General features: G+C 42.4%; 1 protein-coding gene and 1 long non-coding RNA gene across 13 annotated transcripts in view; both read right to left on the bottom strand.

The window, feature by feature from the left end:
* LOC111148904 (SEC31 homolog A, COPII coat complex component) overlaps window positions 1-7,692 on the bottom strand; it is a 78,741-nt gene extending 71,049 nt beyond the window's left edge. For 4 of the 7 annotated variants that reach the window (XM_022505681.1, XM_022505682.1, XM_022505686.1 and 1 more), the window contains exon 1: window positions 7,576-7,692. The gene's annotated coding sequence lies outside the window, so the exon portion shown is untranslated. The remainder of the gene's footprint in view (window positions 1-7,575) is intronic. The other 3 variants (XM_022505684.1, XM_022505685.1, XM_022505687.1) reach the window with 1 other exon arrangement.
* Window positions 7,693-9,157: 1,465 nt separating this feature from the next.
* LOC111149092 lies at window positions 9,158-19,367 on the bottom strand. 6 transcript variants are annotated; one of them, XR_002640742.1, is made up of 10 exons: window positions 18,693-19,367; window positions 18,290-18,372; window positions 16,702-16,824; window positions 15,306-15,391; window positions 13,555-13,733; window positions 12,952-13,193; window positions 12,015-12,087; window positions 11,159-11,294; window positions 10,741-10,791; window positions 9,158-10,055 (listed from the first exon to the last, which is right to left on the bottom strand). It is a non-coding gene; the product is annotated as an uncharacterized LOC111149092 (long non-coding RNA). The 6 variants fall into 6 exon arrangements; XR_002640740.1 differs by having other exon boundaries at window positions 9,158-10,791; window positions 13,551-13,733; XR_002640739.1 differs by having other exon boundaries at window positions 9,158-10,791.
* Between the last annotated feature and the right edge of the window lie 37 nt (window positions 19,368-19,404).

The following is a 19,404-nucleotide window of genomic DNA, read 5'->3' as shown; positions in this document are numbered from 1 at the left end:
AGACTGGGTATTGAATTTTGTCAAATGTTTATCATGAGGTAATCAGAATGACCGCGGATTCTTCTTCGTAGGTCTATCAATAAAACAGATTATACTAATAGATTTCCTAATATGGACTATCTTTTTCTACCCTGAATAAACTTCTCATGATGTATTATTCTAGTAACGTGCTGCTAGATTCCATTTGTTTAACAGAGTTTTGCTTCTGGAGTTGTAAGGAAGATTGCATCTATACTTTTCTTCTTTTATGGAATCTTCGTCAAGTTTTGATATCAATTATTATACTCACTTCATTAAAAATATAGTTTTCTTTTAAGATTTTATTTATTCGAGAGAGCACGAGCCAAGTGAGAGGCAGAGGAAGAAGAAGACTCCCTACTAAGGGGGGAGCCTTGATCCCAGGGGCTTGATCCCAGGACCCTGAGATCATGACCTTAGCCGAAGACGGATGCTTAACCATCTAAGCCACCCAGGTGCCCACAAAATGTAGTTTTCCATCTTCTTCTATGCTCTGCAACAGTTTCAACAGCAGCACTGAAATGATTGGTTCTTCAAAGATTTAGCAGAATTCTCTCATGAAACATCCGGGCCAGATGATTTTTGTAGAGGAGTTTCTCCTCTGCTAATTTACTCTATTTCTTGTATAGAAATTGATTTGAATTTTTTTTATCAAGGTCATTTTTCATAAATTATATTTTCCTATGACATTCCTCCAATTTTTTTTACAGAGTTTCTCATTTTTTAGACTTGAACGACACTCACAATTCTTTAAATTTTTGCTATTTATGATTATTAGTCTTTATTTATTACATATATTTGTGTTTTGTTCCCCCACTCTCCTCTTAAATAATTGATTAATTTAACTAGCGATTTGTCTATTTTCAGCCAATTAATTCTGCTTTGTTTTCTAATTCCTCCCTTCCTTTCCTTCTTTCTTTTTTTAAAGACTTTATTTTATTTACTTGACAGACAGAGACAGCAAAAGAGGGAACACGTGCAGGGGAAGTGGGAGAGGGAAAAGCAGGCTTCCTGACGAGCAGGGATCCCAATGTGGACTCCATCCCAAGACCCTGGGATCATGACCTGAGCGGAAGGCAGATGCTTAATGACTGAGCCACCGAGGCGCCTCTCTCTTATTTTTATTAATTCCTTCCTTCTACCTTCTTCTCATTTACTTAGATCTTTTTCTAACTTTCTGAGTTAATCGTTTAACCCACTCATTTTTATTATTTATTCTTTATTGATGTAAGTATTTAAAGCTTTGCACTTCTTCTGAGAATTATTTTAGCCAGACTCCATATATTTCTAGTGTTCTCATCACTATGGTCATCAGTATACTGTATAATTTTCATTTGTATTCTCCATTAATCCAAGAGTTGTTTGAACTTAGTATGCAAGTGCACTGTGATTTTAATGCTATTTCTCCTTTCTAAAATGTATTGAAGTTTTCTTTGGGAACTATAGAGAAGTTTTTGCAAATGAGATCTAAAAAGAAGGGGTACACTGTTTTCAGGGTCAAGTTCCATATATATTAAATCTACCCCATTGACTAAATTGTTTAGGTCATCTACAGTCTTATTGTTTCTCCATTTAATCTGCCCTGAACCAAAAATACTGAATTAAAAGTCACTTACTCCTAATGCATTTATGCCTATTTTTCCTGGTACCTCCTGAAAGTTGCTTTTTGAAAGTTACTTTGTATTTAATACATAGTTACTTGGTTGACAGATATTCATAATGTTAAATGTTCACTGTCAAATACACATCTTAACTTTGTATTCTTCTTCATCTTAAGGAAGCCTTTGGGCCTGAATTCCACTTTGTTTCATATTAAGAACAACACCTTAGCTTACTTTTTATGTGCCTTTATGTATATATATTTGCCCTTTTCAACTTTTGAACCACTTTTTCACTGGCTGCCTTAAATACAGCAAAATAAATACATAAACAAATAGAATTAGATTTTGCCTGGTGATCCAATGTGAAAATTTTTTAATATATTAGCTAGTGAGACCACATAGAATTTACCAATATAAAAGTTTCTCGTGATTTGACAGATATGGTTGTTCTTAGTTCTACATTATTTTGCTATTTTATTTGGTTTTATAATTAAAAAACTTTCCCTATTGTCCCTATTTGTGTATTTATAATTTTTCTAATAATTAGTATGACTTGTATTTTTGTTCTAATATGTATTTCTGGTTCTATCTTTATAAATGCAGATAATTTTATTTAGTACCCATTAATCCTCTATTTCTTTGCACAGTAATTACTGTAAGCACCAATGAAAGTAGTTCACATAAATCTTACTTCCCTTCTTGTACTACACAGTTATAGTCAATAGTATTATCTTTCTTAGTGTTTACCTTTGTACTGTTGAATATGTTTATACTTCTACCAACTGATTTGTCAGCTTTAAAGGATATCCCAGTCATTACAGATGAGGTGATCCATAAAATTATTTTACCACCAATTTTTTTTTTACTTCCCACTTCTCTTAATCTTTTATAAAGTTTTATAACCAATTCCTACATTATCAGATATTTAACATACAGATATTATTCTTTCTTCCTTATTCCCACTTTCATTTTAGTCTCAGGTCTATAGTTATATATATATAATGCTCTCCAAAAGTACTTTTGCTGGCTTTCTTACTCATCTCTAGAGATGAAGTTCATGTTCCAATAGTTTCCCTAAGAGGGCCTTAGACTAACAATATGACCTAGGCCTTACATGTTCAAATTATTTATACTTGGAGAGCATTTTACAGATAATAAAAATAAAGGCACAGAAATATTAAATAATTTGTATGTGCTAGCAAGGGGTATAGCCAAGATCTGAACTCAGAAGTTTACTTCCAGAGTCCGCACTCTTACTTGTTACCCCAACAAATTCAGGTATTCAATTTTAATCACAAAAGACATACTAACATTTAGAAGAAATAATAACAAAGCAGCTAGAATGCATGAGGACATTAAGAGAAGAAATGGCCCCTCTGGGTGGTTTGGTTGGGTAAGCATCTGCTTCCGCTCAGGTCGTGATCCTAGGATCCTGGGATGGAGCTTCACCCGCAGGGAGTCTGCTTCTCCCTCTCCCTCTGCCCCTCCTCCTGCTCGTGCTCTATCTCTCAAATAAATAAATAAAATCTTCAAAAAAAGAAAAGAGCAGAAGAAACTGTACTAGGTTAGGCAAAGTGGATTGAGGAGGTTGAATCTTGTGGTTAAAAGCAGTAGAGCCTCTGGAGTCAAAGCTCGATCTGAATATTGGGTCTGCTACTTAGGACACCTTGAACACACTGTTTAACCTCCCTGAGCCCCATTTGTAAAAGAGTGACTACCTCATGGGATGTTGTGAAGTTTAAATGAGATAATGTATTTTTATTTTTTATTCATTTTTTAAATTTTTTTTAAAAGATTTTATTTATTTGACAGAGAGACAGCTAGAGAGAGAATATAAGAAAGCAGAGTAGGAGAGGGAGAAGCAGGCCTCCCATTGAGTTGGGAGCCTGATGAGGGCTGAACCCAGGACCCTGGGATCATGACCTGAGTCAAGGCAGATGCTTAATGATTGAGCCACACAGGCACCCTGAGATGCTGTATTTTATGTAGGGCCAAACACAGTGCCTAGCACATAGCTTAGCATGGGTTTTAATATGCTAACTACTTTTCAAAATTATTACAATCAAAGATTAATCAAGAAAACTACACATCTAGTTTCCTAAGACTATTCTGAAAAAAGGGGAAAAATCTCAATTTTCTAAGAATGAAAAAGAGGCCTATTTTCTATAAATGAAATGCTCTCTTCCTCTCAGCCAATTGTTAAGTCCCAGCTCCTTCAAGTCCCAGTTCCTTCATGAAAAGTAACCTAATGATTCAATCCACAATGACCAAAATAATCTTTTAACTGTACCACTTCAAGTATTTTATAATAAAGTGTCTTACTCTACCTTAATAAAACTTTATAACATTCTATTACATATTTTCCCATTGCCTTTTTAACCAAATGTTTCATATGTCATCTTGTTTCATTAACTAGGTAAATAATTTTTTCAATCAAATATTGCCCCTTTTTGGAATCAAAATTGCTTAGTACAGGATGAGGTACATAAAGAGTTCTGCTTGTTTGACTTTGAATGTTTATACTTATGGAAATACAAAAAGACGAGCTGGAAAAATTACTTCAAGTGAAACATTTAATTTTTAAATTCTTAAGTGTTTAAAGGGAAAAATGGCTTTAATAACTAACTTTTCTTACTTAAAAAATAGGAGAAAGTATCATTAGAGGAAAAAAGGGATTTTTGGAAGATATTTTAAAATAATTTCTAAAAATGAAAACAGAACAGCTATATATATAAAAAAAAAACCCACGGAACATAACTACAGTATGTCTAAGAGCAAAGGTACAACAAGGGTTACCTAATTCATGAACACTTAGTTAATGTGTAACATTTACTGAAAAAGAAAGACATTCACAAGTACATAAAATGGTTAAGTGGGAATTCAAAACACTTATAAAAAAGTCTATTTCTTGTCTGTAGCACTAGGTGTTCCACTAGATGGGGCAGCATTTATTAACTTGTACTGAATACAAGGTTTCAATACCAGCTATTTTTGTGGGGTTTTTTTTTTTTTTTAATCACTACAACAACGGCCTCAAATTGCCTTTTGCGGTCTGAATCTAATTAAAGAGAACCATAACATTATCCATTGCAATCATTCTCAAAACACTAAAAATACTATGGAAATACCACCTGCATATTTCCTTCTCTTAAAAATGATTTAGTTGTAACTAATTTTCTTGAAAATCTAAAGAATGCTTAGATTAAACCATGTGTACTTCCCAAGTGGGACATGCTTCCAAAGCTTTGTGTAATTTTTTTCAATATCATATGTGGTTAGAATTCACATTATGCAGACGTATTTCATTCGAGATTATTTTACACAGAACAAAATCATTCTGATAATACAAAAAGAAACTGTGAGGACAGTGGCCTGTTCACATATGTCATCTGCAAGACAGTATCAATGGCACAGCAATTTAGGATATGACGCCTGGAGCCATACCCTCAGTTCAAGTTCCAGCTCCGTGTCCAAGCTCTCACATGCTCTCTGTGAGTCTTGGCTACACACATGGTAAAATAGGTATAATAAAAGTACATACAGAAGGGCTGCTGTGAAGGGCGCCTGGGTGGCTCAGTCGGCTGAGTGTCCACTTTCAGCTCTGGTCGGTCATGATCCCAGGGTCCTGGGATCAAGCTCTGAATCAGGCTCCCTGCTCAGCTGGGAGTCTGCTTCTCCCTCCTCGTGTGTGTGCTCATGCTCTATCACTCTCCCTCCTCGTGTGTGTGCTCATGCTCTATCACTCTCTTGCTCTCTAGCTCTCACTCTGTCTCAAATAAATAAATAAAATCTTAAAGAAAAAAAGAAGGGCTGTGAGAATTAAATGAGGCATTACATAGAGAGCTGAGAACAGTGCCTGGCACACAGTAATTACATGCTTGTAATGTCAGCTATTGCAAAAGGCACAATTTAAAATGTTAATCTCAATGAATCTTCAAGAATACATTTACTGAGGGGGCACCTGGGTGGCTCAGTCAGTTCAGCCTTTGGCTCTTGGTTTTGGCTCAGGTCTTGATCGCTTGAGATCAAGCCCCACTCGGGCTCCACGTTGAGTGGGGAATCAGCTTGGGATTCTCTCTCTCCTTCTCTCTCTGCGCCTCCCCCACTGCTCGCACACGCATGTGTGTGTGCACACTCACTCTTTCTCTAATAAATAAATCTTTCAAAGAAAAGAATACATCTACTGAAGAAAATGTATGTCCCAGACTAGAACTCATTTCTTCATCCAAGTTTCTCCCCACAACATGTATGTAGCTAAATGCATGTAATTAAGTGGAAGCTTTTTTCTTTCTTTTCATTTTCTAATTGATAATTCTGTAAAGCAGTACTAAAACCCAACAGTATTACTGTCTAAAAAAATACTAAACTTACACTGCTACATACAGAGATGACTTGTACCTCAGAAAGTAAAAACTGGAAGAGGTAAAAAAAAAAAAAAAAAAAAAAAAAAGGAAACTCTTACTCTCAAACAATCCCTACCTGGCACTGTGTTTGGTAAAAACACTGTATTTGCCCATCTGTGTGGGCAAATGCCTTATTACGGATGGGCACATTTGTTCTAGAGGATTTACTTAGTGTTATCAACGTTCTAGACACATCTCATTCAACCAAACCAAATCAAAGATCTGTCATACTTACCCAGAATCTAATAAATAATCTTTTGAGCTGAAATTAACCTAAGAATGACACATTTCTAAAAACACTGTAAAAATCGATTTAATAATATCACTTGATAAGAATTTTTAACTTGGCATCTGTAAACCTCATGAAATTACGTAGAAAATTCTGTGTGTGTGCGCGCGCGCATTTTTCTAGGAAGGTCGTCCAACGCCTTCAACAGACCCTAAAAGAGGAGTGGAATTTCATAAAGTTAAGGGGCACTGCTCTTTACAGTTACAAATATCTTTGTTATTACGTTATTCGTTTCCAAAAGAACCTGCTTATCTAAAACCAAGCAGTAGAACTCCAAATCCATTCCGATCTCGCATTTCCGAAGTCACTTCTGTAACGCGACTTCACAACTGCAAAACCACTCAGTTATCTCCAGTTCTTGGGGCCTGCGGACCTTCCCGGGGCGGTCCCAGAGAGCCCGGGGGAAGCACGGAAACCGAGCGGACTTCGGCCCCCACAACCCGTCAGCACAGAAGACCGGGGGCGGGTGGTGAAGGCCCGGCCCCTCCCTCTCGACCGGACGCAGTTCCGAGCGGCGACAAAGACCGCCAAACCGCAGGACCCACGGCCGGAAGAGACGGCCGAGGAGACCACCGCAGCCCGTCGCCGCCACCGCGGGGACCGACGTCGAACCCGCCGCCTGCGCTCCCCGCGAAGTTCGCGGCGCCCACACGCCCCTGCCACCCTCTGGCTCGCTGTACCCTACCCTGCAGTTGACTCTCTCCTCGGGATAACTGCCGAGGAAGCCCGACAGCACTCAGCGGCTTTCCGCCAGGCGCAGGCGGAGACCGGCGACCACCCGTGAGGCGGTCCGGTCCCGGCTCAGTGACAGCCGCCGGCGGTTCGCCACCGCGAGCCTTCAAGCCCGGCAGCACTTCAGCCACGAACAAATCCTCACAAAGTCAACCCAAGGGATCCCGGGGCTCGCTCCCTTCCCTCCCCCTGGGGCCCGCACCTCTCTGTGCCCGAGGGTGTGCGGGCGTCTAACCCAGACCCCAGGTGCCCGCCCCGGCAGGACACCCCGTCGAAGCCCCAGGGGGGAGCCCGCTCCGCAGTGGAAACGCCGGCGGATGTGGATCGCCGCGATTCCCGAGGCAGTCGTGACGCCAGGCGATGTCCCGACGGGCCAGAAACGAGGAGCAGGGGCGCTTCGCCACCACAGACCGGGCCGCAGGCTGGCGGGGACCGGTGGGGACAGACGCCGCGCTCCCCGCCCTCGCCTGTGCTCTACCGCAAGGCCCGAAGGCCGGCGAAGGCCGGGGGTTGGGGAGAGAGACGGACACACCTGGCGGGGACCCTCAGCGACCGGCTCCCGTGTCCGCGCGACGCCCGTCGGACTCTCCCAGCCTTCGCCGCCGCCCCTCCTCCCGCCCCAGGGCCACCTCCACGTTCCGCTCCAACGTGGCAGCCGCAGCCCCTCCCCGCCGCCTGCCGACGCTTCCGGGAGCGACGCCTCGCCCCGCCCACTCCGGCGCGCGGCCCGCCGCGTCACTTCCGGGAGCGGCGGCGGGCGGAGGCTCAGTCCGGGTGCGCGTGAGGGTGGCGGCGGCCTGCGGGCCTGCGGGCCTGGCGACCGGCTGTGAGCGGCGGCGTGCGGGGCGAGGATGCGGTGAGCTGCGGGGAGGAGCTGTCTCTTCGGAGAGCGGCGGAGGCCCGCAGGGACGCCACATAGCGTTAGTGCCGGGGGACGAGCGCAGCCCGGCGACACCGCAGCGCCGGCCGAGTCACGCCTCTAGAGGTCGGGCTACAGGCCCTAACGGCCGGAACGAGTGTGACTGGCTTTTTAGGATGTCACGGTTGGTTCTGGGTATCGCCTTTGAGAACTTCCTTCAAACCGAACGGCCTGGTCAGAGTCGGCTGTGAGGGCGCGTGCATGGCTCAGGTCGCGGTCCCCGGGGCGGACCCCAGTCGGGCTCGCGGCGCAGCAGGAGTCTGCTGCTCCCTCTGCCTGTGCTTGCTGACGTGACAGACACGCTACCCTGTTACTCCGAAGGGGCGCGGAGGGGTCAGGCGGGCCGGTTAGCACCGCACGGTGCCGTTGGAGACGTGAGGTTCGCCGCAGGCCCTGGCACCAGGAACGTGCTGCGCGTGTCGTTTGCAGTTCAAAGGAAGTAAAACCAGAAGAAAAGCACTTAGTAGGCGGTCAGAACCCGGACCGAACCAGGTCTCCTCAAGCCTTCTCTAAAGCGCCTCCACTTCTAAGTACTGGAGAGCAGGGGTTTTGCACCCCCCCTGCACTCTTTGGAACACCCTTTTAATTTGAAAAGCCGAGTTTTCTTTTTCTAGGACACAAACAGATTAAACGGATTACTTAGGTTACAGTAGCTGACTTCTGGTGTTCTACAACGCCAGTTTTGCCCATAGCTGCGTTTATCTAGAGGAGCCTGTAAAAAATTAGACTTAAAAAAAAAAAAAAAAATACGACTTTAAAGGGGGCCCATCATTGGAGTCAACAGGAAATACCAAACTCCCTACTACCTGGAATTGCACACTGGCATGGAGAGAGGGTTCATTTGAACAGCTTTACTAAAACCCAGTGATTCAAGCAGTGGTTACATTCTTTGGTATCATTTAACGTACATGTTCCTACTGCACAAGTTGAGCTATAAAGCTCCCTGCTCCCCACCCCCTTTTGTAGGCTGTGAGGTACACAAGGCCCTTGATGAAGTAAGTCTCATGACTGGAACATAGCCACGTTCAATGATTCGCGTGTTGTCAGTGGTGCTTTTCATGCTACAGAAACCGTAACAGTCTGCAAAGCCTGAAGTATTTACTGTATGGCCCTTTACAAGAAAACTTTGCAACACCTATTCCATTAGAGGATTTTACCTAAAGCACATCAACATTCAAAATAAAAGTATGAGACATACAGAATTATAATTTAATAGCCTCAACATAGTAGCATACAAAGGCAGTATGAAAAATGTTGATTATAACTGATAATGATAAAGGTAAAGTATATTTGTTTCTAGGCTTAATCTGTATCTGGTTAAATACAGAGTTCCTAGCTCTTTTAAATGCAGGGAGTTCTCCTGTGGACTGCGAAACTAAAACTGCAAGGCAGTCAATCTATAGGATTAATAATCTTGATTGTTCTATAACCTAAGATTTATCCAAACATCATAAACTTTCTTGATGTTGGTTATAAATATAAAGTACTGAAAACAAACACTGAAAATTATAGCATTTTATTTATAGGAAAGTCTCAGGAGGAGTTTGAACAGTGCTTGCTTTCTCATGTAATTTACAATATGGAGCAAGCATCTTCTCTACACCTTGGCAAACAGTCATACTCTTTTGAGTTTGGATCGGCTTCTAAAATTTAATTCCTTACGCATTCAATGTCATGAAATATCTGAGAGCTCCTTTAATGTGGTTTTTTCACCCACATCACTTGCTCTGAAACGTATTCTTCCTTTACAACACACAAATGCTTTTCTCCTTTATTACGATGTTCACCTTCACTAAATTCTTCCGGTTGGGTATCTAGAACTGCTGCTTGAATGGTAGGAGTGTCAACATTCCCGCGGTCAACTATCTTCTAAGAACTCCCTTTATATTACAGCTAAACCCTGTGAAGTTTTCACACAGTAGTCTTTTTTTTTTTTTTTTAAACACAGTAGTCTTATACTGGGCAAAGGACTGCCTGTGACTCTTGGAATAATGGTGCAAATTTCACAGTAGCAACCTTATCTGAGCTTGCAGCTTCGCCAGACAGCAGAAGGTTAATCAATTCATGCCGACTCTGGAAGCAATGGAACCAGCCTGTATGGACAGTAAAATGTTTTTTTCAGTCTCCTTTTAGCTACCATTTTCCTTCAGTGCAGCAACTAACCTCAACACTTTGGCTTGAATGCTAGCCAAAGTGCTTGGGATTATTTATTAGAGCCCTCAGTTGAAAGTAGAAGTAAACACTCCATTTCGACCATACATGGCTTTCTGTTCCTAGTACAATTTAAGCTAAAACATGTTGAAGCAACTCTACCTAAAAGTTCTTGTTTCACTGAACTGTTAAAAGATGGTTCGTACTACAGGCTCATGTCAGCCCAGCTCTCTTCTTCACTCTGCTGTCACCATTTTCCAATCTTCTAATGACATCCAATGTCACTTCCAGTGTTACCAATTTTTGTCTCTTTGCTGCCCTGTCATCTTTGTTGACCAATTCCCTCTTTAGATGGTCCATTTTTGCAAAATGTTGGGGAGTTTATCACTGGGAAACAGGCAACACAACTACATGCTTTCCTCTTTGTGAACTGATAGATGTTCAGTGTTCAATGATCACTGACCAACAGACTTCTGAAAGAAGTGATTATAAGTGGTTACTGACCATCTTTTATATATATAATCATTTGTGGAATAAAGAGCTTCAGAAAAGCTTATGCAACAATTTGGTTATTATTGTAGTAACTGAAATTTCAACCATGTTGTAGGGGAATTGGTGTTACTTAACTGTAAAAACTGATCTTCATGTATATTGGAACGGTGCAAAGACTACCTGTATCTAAAAAGAAAAACTTATATTAGTTCACAAAATAGTCAACTTTTAAACCAATTTAACTATTAGCCAAACATAACCCTAGATCAAAATAAAAAACTGAAGGTTTTCACAAAGGAATGTTAGTTCCAGACTGAATTACTCACTGGAGCTAGAAAAATGTTTGGAGACAATGTAATATATAAATCTTCATATTAGTGTTTGCAGACAGTCCAAAGACATCCTTTTGAGAATTTAGGCCCCCTCCCTCATTTCAATAATGTTGAGGTTTGCAAAAGTGTAAAGTTCTGGACAAATCTACTGTTGTCCAGACTGTGTAACTTTACAGTCATCATAGGCACCAGACTGTGTGTGTTTACAACTTATTCCGTACCATTCAGCAGACACCATGTTTACTCCTGTAACAGCATCCATCTCATCAAGGTTTTAGTTTTGTTTCTGAATACACTTATTTTGTACATCTTTTCATTAAGGCAAATAAACAAAAAGTTTTTCATCAACTTTTAGGTCTGTAAAAATAGAAAATGCATGTAAATCAACTTTGAGTATTTGCGAACATTCTTCTCCTTTATATCTTTCTATTTCTCGGATTTGAAACACACCAAGACAACATGCCTGACAGATTAATCTGGTATTAGATTTGAGATTTCCAGCTTTTGACTACCTATTTTTCTTGAATAAAGCTTAAATTACAGGATGTTCATTCATTAGCATATCCAAGAATATTTATAGAACATCCAAAAGTTCAGCAAATTTAAACCCTGCAATATATAATCTCCAAGAATTTCAGGGGCTGGGGCGCCTGGGTGGCTCAGTGGGTTAAAGCCTCTGCCTTCGGCTCAGGTCATGATCTCAGGGTCCTGGGATCGAACCCCACAACCGGCTCTCTGCTCAGCAGGGAGGCTGCTTCCCTTCCTCTCTCTGCCTGCCTCTCTGCCTACTTGTGAACTCTGTCTAAATAAATAAATAAAAAAATAAAAGAATTTCAGGGGCTGACTTCCATTATTATTTTTGAGAAAAGATGATCATGAAGGTTAAAAGTCCTGATCCCAGTCACCCAATTGCCAATCCTGAATCTAATCTACTGACTAGAAAATTGTATTATTTTTCAAAGATGAAATAAGGAAAAAAATTTGAGTATGATACCCACATTATGCTCAAATATCCACTGTTACCTGATACCTTATTTTGTTCTTTTGTCAAAATTACCAAATTAATAAACCTCTTACCTTCTATATAAACGTTCACATTTATCAGATGAATCTGACAAAATGTTAAGAAAAACACCCTTCAATTTCACTCCTAAAAGGGAAAACATTAATAAGTAATTCAACACACAGAAACTACATCCCATCTATACTTTTCTTCCTCCACTACGATTTTCTTTTTCCATTATGTCCTCATCCACATACATTAATCACAACAAATCATGATGTGAACAGCAGTGGAAAAAGTTTAATCATTGGACATTTGTATTTTTTTCCTATTTTCAGCTTAAGCTTTACTCATAAGGTTTTCATGATTTAGCCCCTTTTAAAGAACACATAATAAATGCACATTTCTATAAATTTGAATTCTCATAAACAGGTTAAGACCTCCAATTTTACTATGATTGGGGAAAAAACTCACACCAAAGATAATTTCAAGGGTGTTATTTACCTACTTTGCATAGATTACCTTATGCTAACTCAGAAATATATTCTCAACATTAAGCTTGCCAAGGAAAGGATAATCATAGCTTAATACAAATACATTCCAAAACTGGTTACATCTTTATATGTAATGCTTTTTGTTATTTGACAATATCTCCAATCATTAGAAGCATGTGAGCTTTAAAGGAAAAGGGGGAGAACTGTCCCTCCTAACAACTTTTAAGCAGTGATAAAGGGAAAAGGCTCAAAAGATTAAAATCTTGAGCCCTAATTAGAATTCTACCAATAATGGGGATTCTGATTGCTTGGTAAAGTCCGTATTTTGCTCATTAAGAGGGACAGAAGACCATGGAGGGAGCAGAGCAACAGAAAGAAAGGAAGTATGGGGCGCCTGGGTAGTTCAGTCGGTTTAAGTGTCTGACTCTTGATCTCTCAGCTCAGGTCTTGATCTCAAGGTCCTGGGATCAAGGCCCAGCGTGAAGCCTACTTAGAAAAGAAAGAAAAGCATACTCACCATAGTGGATAAATATCTAGCTTTTGAGGAAAAGGACAAATTGCTTTAAAGCTGCTGTAGCATATTTGTACCTTCATTCCATCCTATGTCAAATATTTGAATAAGTGCCTTTAAGTATTTGTGGACTACATTCCTTGAAAAACTTGAAACACGAATTTCCACCAAGTCAGTGTGCACCGCAAGCAAAATAGCACAGGTACTTCTATATACAGTCTACCTCCAGCTTCTCCAACCACCTCCACCTAGAAGAACCGGGAAAGGGGAAATGGGTCCAAAAAATATATATGATCAAGGTAGAGTATTCTAGCTATAAAATGAGCTTTCTTATACACTCCCTAGAAAACTTCGAAAAGGACTATAGCATCATTTATGGAACTGATATATTCACCAGCAAGAAACTGTGCACCTTAGAAAAGAGAGCGCTCATTGGGATCCAGACTCTCATACTTCTAATTATCTGACCTGAGGATCAAATACTAAACTCTTGACTCAATAAACTGAAGCAATTTAAAAAAAAAGAGGCAGGTGTAGCAGTCAACCTCCAGGAGGATCCCCAACATTCCCCAACCCTTGGTATTCACATCCCTGTATGTGCCCACCTACATGTTGTCTTGGCATTTCTCTTAGATCACTGCCTCTGGTGGAAGCCAGCTGATATGTTGTGGGGATACTCAGGCAGCCTATGTTCACACGGTGAAGAACTGAAGTCTTTAGCCAAGAGCCATCAAGGAACTGAGACTTGCCAAATGAGAATCAAGAAACTGACATCTCTCCACTCTCCGCTATAAGATAAGCATTTGCTGTTGTAAATTACTAAGTTTTGGATAATTTTTACATAGCAATAAATAATTAATACAGAAGACCACAGTCCATATTCAAAAAGTAAAATGTAGGGGGTACCTGGGTGGCCAACTCTTGATTTGGGCCTGGGTCATGATCTTGGGGTCCTGGGACGGAGCCCTGTGTTGGGCTCCCTGCTCAGTTCTTCCTCTCCCTCTGCCTCCCCCACTTCCTGCCACCTGCTTACATGCTTTCTCTCTCAAATATAAAATCTTTTATTTTATTTTATTTACTTATTAGAGAAAGAGCACACAGGAGAGAAAAGTGTGAGAAGGAGAGAGAGCAGGAGCAGGGGAAGAGGGAGAAGCAGACTTCCCAGTGAGCGGGTAGCCCAACAAGGGGCTCAATCCCAGAACCCTTGGGGAAAGGATCAGATTTAGAACAGTTTTTTATAGTTGGCCACCAGTAATTTCAAAACCCCAAGGCTCTCTGAACTGAAAAGATGAAAAATTCTGCAACAGTGTCCGTTAACTAGAAATACGTTTTAATATATGAGAGCATTAAGGGTTCTAGAACTAGTTAAGAATCTGACAAAAGGGTAGATGTTTAATAAGGAAGATACCAGTCCTAGAAAGCAAAAAGTCTATTTGCTTTCAAGGTACTTAGGTGGTTCAGTTCATTACGCCTTTGCCTTCAGGTTAAGGCCTCTGCCTTCGGCTCAGGTCATGATCCCAGGGTCCTGGGTTCGAGCCCCGCATAAGGGTCCCTGCTCAGCGGGGACCCTGCTTCCCTGTCTACTTGTGATCACTCTCTCTCTCTCTGTCCAGTAAATAAATAAAAAATCTTTAAAAAAATAAATAAAATGAATGTGAACATTTAAAAAAAAAAAAAAAAAGCCTTTGCCTTCGGGATCTCAGTCGTGGGATTGAGCTCCGCCTCCAGGCTCCTTGCTTAGCAGCACGTCTGCTTCTCCCTCTGCAGGAGGAATGGGGGCGGTGGGCTTTTCCTTCTATAATCCAGGAGCATTCTCTAGCAGCTCCTCCCCCAAATTAAAAAAAAAAAAAAGAGTCTATCTGGTTTCATGTTTGTGAGAAACAGTGTTTATAAAAACCAAAACTGTGTGTACAAAATGCTTAGCACAATGCCTGACATGTAATGGTTCAATAACCATTAGCTGTTATTTTCCCCCCAAGCTACCGAATCAATGAGATTCTGTGACAGGAAATTATATTTTACCAAAGCCTTCATAAAATCTTTCCTTGGACAATCCTCTATTTCCAACTCAGTAGTACTCAGTACTATTGTTCCAGGAACACTTAGTACATTTAAAACAGAAGGGGCGTTTATTTAAAACAGATAGCAGTCGTTAAGTGTCTGCCTTTAGCTCGGGTTATGATCGAGAGTCCTGGGATCGAGCCCCCTGCATCCCCCTGCGTCGGGCTCCCTGCTCGGTGGGAAGCCTGCTTCTCCCTCTCCCACTCCCCCTGTTTGTATTCCCTCTCTCATTATCCCTCTGTTAAATAAATAAATAAAATCTTAATAAACAAATAAATAAATAAAACAAAGATACATACCGATATGCTACCTCCCCTGTATATATGGAGTAATAATCTTGCAAGGCCCAGGAATGTTTTTCCAACATCTCCAAGAATGTTAATTCCTGAAAAGAAGTATTTTCTTTTAAATTACGTTGCATAAATGGTCAATGCCTTTTGCAGTAACATCTTTAAAACAGCTTACATATCCTCATTTACATATCCAATAATCACAACAGTTCATTATGTGAACAGCAGTGAAAAGGTTTAATCACTGGATATGAAGTTATTGAAGGAAGCAAAGATAATAAAATGATCAAACTGAGAACCTCAATGTCACCAGTAAAATAGCAACAAAAATGTAAAAGTTACAACTAAATATAAAGCACATAAATACAACTCAAGAAGAATTACGCATTTACGAAGGACTGCACATTTCCCTATCCAGAAGAAGTACATTAAGAATACCTAGGGCAGGGCGCCTGGGTGGCTCAGTGGGTTAAGCCGCTGCCTTCGGCTCGGGTCATGATCTCAGGGTCCTGGGATCGAGTCCCGCGTCGGGCTCTCTGCTCAGCGGGGAGCCTGCTTCCCTTCCTCTCTCTCTGCCTGCCTCTCTGCCTACTTGTGATCTCTGTCTGTCAAATAAATAAATAAAATCTTTAAAAAAAAAAAAAAAAGAATACCTAGGGCAGTGACCCCGCATGGTTCCCATAAAGTGAATTTTTAATCAGTCTACACCATTCAAGTAAATCTGTTTTGCAGCACTGTAGTTTTCAGTAACTCGTTTGTAATTAGTAATTACAAGAATGCCTTCAGAGGGGCGCCTGGGTGGCTCAGTGGGTTAAGCCGCTGCCTTCGGCTCAGGTCATGATCTCAGGGTCCTGGGATCGAGTCCCGCGACGGGCTCTCTGCTCAGCAGGGAGCCTGCTTCCCTCTCTCTCTCTCTCTCTCTCTGCCTGCCTCTCCATCTACTTGTGATCTCTCTCTGTCAAATAAATAAATAAAATCTTTAAAAAAAAAAAGAATGCCTTCAGAATAACATGAGTGTCACAGTTTTATCTTTCCTAGAACAGCCACAACATCTGAAATCCAATTAAGCAGAAAGCAAAGCCCTCTTTTCTTCCAGACTGTGATGCTGAATTGGCAGCAGGGGTACTTTCAACTCTAAATTAGTAAAAAATGAGAGCCTCCACCTGCCCTCCGGCGCTCAACAGGTTCTACCATCCAGCAGCCCGCTGTAACTCAGAGCTCCACTTCCTTTCTGCAATGTCTAGCATCCACCAGGCTCGTTCTTCTGTTCTAATATAACCTACAGCAGTCTCCACTTAAATTACCTTTGAGGGGACGGGAGGAGGGCACAGGAGCACTTCCCCAGGTACTGATCACTATTTCAGAGATTATCAAATTGCACAGATTTTGAGTAGTCAATGCTAACCTTCTTTTTTCCCCGTAAGTTTGGCTTCTTTCAGATGCACGATTTTTCTGAACAGGCGGTATTTTTCACGAACATATACGATGTTACAGAAGAAACACACATTATCTATTTGCGTGTCAGAGACTGTAAAGACAAATTCACCTTAGACATTGTTTCTACACTCAAGGAGCATCGTCTAGCAGGTTCCCTACAAACCCCAAGTCCTTAAAAATTGGGCAACTACCACAATGAAGTACCACTTCACACTCACAAGAACATGGAGGAAGGAATGTAAAATAGTCCAGCCACTTTGGAAAAAGTTTGGCATTTCCCCAAGAGTTAAAACGTAAGTCAGCATATGACCCAGCAATTCCACCCTGAGATATGTACTCAGCATGAAGACATATGTCCCAACACCAACTTGTACACTAATGTTCACAGCAGAATTATCCTAACAACCCCCACAACGGAAACCACCCATGTGTTTAAGTGATGAATGGATAAATACAATCACAGCAGTATATCCATACACTGGAACATCTTTTGGCAATTAAAAAAAAAAACGAAGTACTGTTCAACACGGATGCACCTTAACAACATCCTAAGCAAGAGGCGCCTGGGTGGCTCAGTGGGTTGAGCCTCTGCCTTCAGCTCAGGTCACGATTTTGGGATCCTGGGATCTAGCCCCACATCGGGCTCTCTGCTCAGCAGGGAGCCTGTCCCCCGCACCCCCGCCTGCCTCTCTGCCTAGTTGTGATCTCTGTCAAATAAATGAATAATATCTTTAAACACACACACACACACACACACACACACACACACACACACACACAATCTAAGTGAAAGGAAATCACTCACAGAAGACCATATATTAAGTTTCGGATTCCATTCACATGACATCTGCAGTATAGGCAAATCAATACCAAAAAAATCAGTGGTTTCCAATAACTGAGGGTAGGGGAGCCAGAGGAAGTGAATGTTAATGAGAACGGGTTTTCTTTTTTGGGGAAGGAGGGTGGTTATAAAAATGTTCTAAAACTGACCGTGGTGATGGTTGCTCAACTCATGAATATACTAAACTGTACTGAACTGTACACATTTTACGTAGGTTAATTGTACGGTATATGAGGTTTATCTCAGTAAAAAGGTTACCCAAAAAACGGAGGCAAAATTTTTTTCCTTAAGTAGAAAACTGGGGCCCCTGGGTGTCTCAGTGTTAAAGCCTCTGCCTTTGGCTCAAGTAATGGTCTCAGGGTCCTGGGATCGAGCCCCCCCCCCCCACCCGGGTCTACTTGTGATCTATCAAATAAATAATTAAAATCTTAAAAAAAAAAAAAAGATAATAGAAAACTGTTATTTATCTCTACTTAGCCTTATTTGGGGTCTTAATTGGTTGAGTACTAGAAAAATTCCTAAGAGTCTAACAAACTGAAGGTGAATTAAATCCAGGTCCTACCCTTTGCACAATTTGGATTTGGATCAATTTTCCCCAAATTCAGAACTATCCTTAGGCCACGTGACTTCAAAAGATATATATATACAAAAGCTGTTCATTTCGCTCAAACAAGATAGGAGAATGTTGTAATGGAAAAGCAGATGCGAGTAATACCTTTTTGGCTGGAACCTGGACTAAGCAAAGAAAAAGGGGGAAAGCAGCAACCTGGCCTGGAAATTGGCAATCACTCTCGCCTGCTGCAGAAAGAAATGAAAATAAACTGAATAAAAAGCACAAGCATTTCTGTTTCCCTAACGCGACTGCAACGTCCAGCAGGAAGAAGGCACACAGTAGGCTCAGCCCTCGGACCCGACGTGAACGACGCCCCACTTCGGGTCTGGGGTGAGCACCGCAGCCTCACACCCTCCCCACGACGCACGAGACCTCGCTCCAAGGCCTTCGCGCCCTCGAGCCATCCGCGGTACCCCCCATCCCAGCCGCCGGTTCACCGTCCCCTCCCTCCTGCCCTTCCGTAGTGCGGCCGAGTCCCCACCACACCAGGCCCCAAGGGCCTTACCCGGCTTCCGTCACCCCCCAAGAGGGGCGAAGGGTCTCCGGAGAAGGGGTCGTTGAAGTGAAGCCGACGTGTCCCCACCGCACTGTCATTCGAGCTCCTCCGGGTCCCCGATCTCGGGCCAGGCACACCCGCAGCTCCTCCACTACCTCCACATCAAGCCACTACCTAATGGATCGCAGGGAGACGCTCCGCCTCTCGGGGGTCGCTGACGTGGGGGCCCGATTCCGTCTCCGCATCTCCAGGGCGCTGCGCTTCTCCCCCCTCCTCCTCCGGGCGCTTCTGCGTTCGCGCCCGGGCCCTATCCGCGTGCCCCTGGATTCGCCTCGGTTTCGCTCTTGCCTCTTCGCTCCGCATTTTCACGCTCGGCCTCACAAGAGCCCGATGGTATCGGATGTAACCACCGGAGCTGACACAGGACGAAAACGAGGCCACAAACACCAAACCCACGAAGCGCCCTCAAGCCCAGAGGGAGGGGCCGTCAAAGGCTCGTCTTAATGCCCGGCTTTTCCGATTGGCTGCGGCGGCACGACGTGGCCTGTGATTGGTCACGGCGCCCAGCGCAGCGCCGCCGAAGAGGAAGGGTAGGAGTCTTGCGCCGTAAGAGCCCGCCTTTTCCGACAAATAAAGGTCGTAGCCGCCGAGTCCGCGGGCGGAGCCAAATCTGTCGCGATTAATGCGGTCGCGGGAACACCCAAAGTGGAGCCCCACGTAG

This window comes from Enhydra lutris, unplaced genomic scaffold, assembly GCF_002288905.1.
Source record: "Enhydra lutris kenyoni isolate GAN:26980312 unplaced genomic scaffold, ASM228890v2 scaffoldscaffold21, whole genome shotgun sequence".
NCBI lineage: Eukaryota > Metazoa > Chordata > Mammalia > Carnivora > Mustelidae > Enhydra > Enhydra lutris.
The sequence above is the reverse complement of the archived record's forward strand: the minus strand, read 5'-3'. Positions and strand labels throughout refer to the sequence as shown.